Raw genomic sequence first — 2,499 nt, forward strand, 5'->3', positions numbered from 1 at the left:
TATTAAATATTAATGGCACTGCATCGTGTAATTAGTCAAAAGGAAATAATACTTCTCGCTATTAGAACATGCTCTTTCCCTCCTTTTTCCCTTATTCTTTTCTATACAGTATGAACTGCTGAAAAGTTTTCTATGAAGCTAACATACTGGATAAATAGTATAGAAAAAATTGAATGCCATTTAAGATGGACAAGTGTGAAACTGTACACATAAGTAGGAGTAATCTACTACAGAAATGCAGAATGAAGGATGAGTGGCTCGGCAGCTTTAGTGGAAAAAATCAGGAAGAAAATGCACCGACATCCTCATCCTCCTGCAAATACAATAAATGCCAGATTTAGGATTATTTTCTGCAATGCACATGAAGGAATCCTTGTGCTTTAATTGTGACCACTCATCAGGCCTGAGTTGGAGGCAACTTTAAACACGGGACTTTACGATGGATGCAGTTCAGTTGGGAGGAGCCCTGGCAACAACAGCATAACCAGTCTGATATTTAGAAGTTAGTCTGAGTTAGCTGTCTTTAGCTGTCTTGGAGGACTGGAGATACTATAGTGCCTCAAAAGAGTGGGCTGGGTGGTGACAAGATCCTAACCTTCATCAGGGGTTTATCAAAGTGCCTCAGCAAAAAGAACAGTGGAAGAAACCTCAGTGGGTGGGAGAAAGCCCTGGGGTTTTGTGTAGGTGAGCAAAGGTGGAAAAACTCAGGGTAGGGAAGGAAATTAATGACCAAGAGCTGAGCTGAAATTTGATGGAGGCAGTTCTTGTAGGAAAATGACAGAGACCAGAGCAGCTGTGGGACTTGAAATAAGGAAAGAGAGCTGAGAGGGTGTGTGGGACAGCAGGAGAGCTGCGAGGAGGAAAGGCAGCCAGAATGACCAGTAGAGCAGGTCCAAAGGCAGCCAGAGTGACCAGTACAGCAGGTCCACAACTTGCTCATTCCAATTTTAATTTTCATCAGTCCCTTCCCTCCTCACTAGCTATAGCCTACAGATACATGGCAAGGCAGGACTCTAGTCTAGAATCTCACAGACAGGGAAAAGGGATGAGGTGGCCCAGCAGGGAGGGAGGAGGAGAAAGAATGGGGCCAGAAGCAGGAGCCAGAGCCAAGCACCTGAAAAAAGGGCTTTCTGCTCTGGTTTACTGATCCACAAGTGGCCAGATGAACACCGCACCAAGTGACTTGTGTGTCGCTTGTGAATTGTGACCATTACTGACACCTGTAAGAAGATGAGACAGTATGACTCTGGTTTGAGTGGGCTTCACTTTCACTATGCTGATGGAAAAAACCCTTTGTTGCCTTTTGTGAATGTCAAATCTCCAGAGTCCTGCTTTCCAGTTGACCACAAATTGCTTGGGCTGTACTACCACACACAGTCCCAAAGAGCACCAGGGAATGACACGATGATAATAAGCTCATTTCCTTTTTGGGCCAGGACTCCTGTGATTTATCTGTAGAAACACGCCACAGAATATGCCAAAAGTAGAAGAAAAGGTTAATGGTTGTCAGGTTTTTTCCCCAGGTTAATTTCATGTCACAGCGACTCCTGGTTTTCAGTTCCTAACAGGGAATGTGATAATCAGGTGGTCAGGTCTGAAGGGATGGGAAAGTAGATGAGCATCACAGCACTCTTCAAACTAGCCAGCTGCAACAAGGTCTTTTACCATCTCGTACCAACATACTCTTCATGCCAGCCCCTCTGCTGCCTTCTCCTAGCCTCAACTCCTCCAGCGCTCGAGCTTGCTCACTCACTTGTTCTCTGCTTCTTCCTCCTCTCTCTTCCTCAGCTGCTCTCCCTTCGTTGGCTCTCAACGCCTTAACAGAACCAGCCACAGCTACACCTTATCTACATCAGCCAACCCGCCGCCCCTGAAGCCAGCCCATAGTTGTATATTATCAAAGTTAATTAACCCAGCTTCATTCTTCTACAAATGAGCATGACAGACCAAATCCCATCAGCTCTACATGCTAATGGCTCAGACATCTTACAGCTTTCTTTCAAGCTTTGCATATCCCCCAGGACCAAATAAAAGGGGAGGAGAAGGAAGCAGCAGCATTTCCACATCAGCTGCTATCTTTTCAGCACCGAGAAAGAAACCTGTCTGAAAGTAGTGACCTTGACTGCACCCTTTCTTCTGAGCCTGATTCTGTTTGATGTGGAGTAAGAGGAGACAGGCTAGATAGTGCCCTGTTTAAGAAAGAAAACTCCCCTTCTGTTCAGGAACTCTGCAGGAATTTCAGACTCAATTGCATCATGCTTGCTACTTCAAAGCCTTCAGCAACTGATCACACACTTGGAAAACATCAAACTTAACTTAATCTGACATGGTTATTTGTGTAACTCAACCTGTCTGACAGCCTCCTTCCTAAGGGTTGCTACAGTTCCCTTGTACTCTGGAACATCTCTAGAGAAACATCAGGCATTCCTTCTTAACATTAGTCAGTGATAATTGCTTGTCTTCAAAGGGATTTTTGTACATTTTTGTCGGGAGTGATAT

This window comes from Falco naumanni, chromosome 2, assembly GCF_017639655.2.
Source record: "Falco naumanni isolate bFalNau1 chromosome 2, bFalNau1.pat, whole genome shotgun sequence".
Lineage (NCBI taxonomy): Eukaryota > Metazoa > Chordata > Aves > Falconiformes > Falconidae > Falco > Falco naumanni.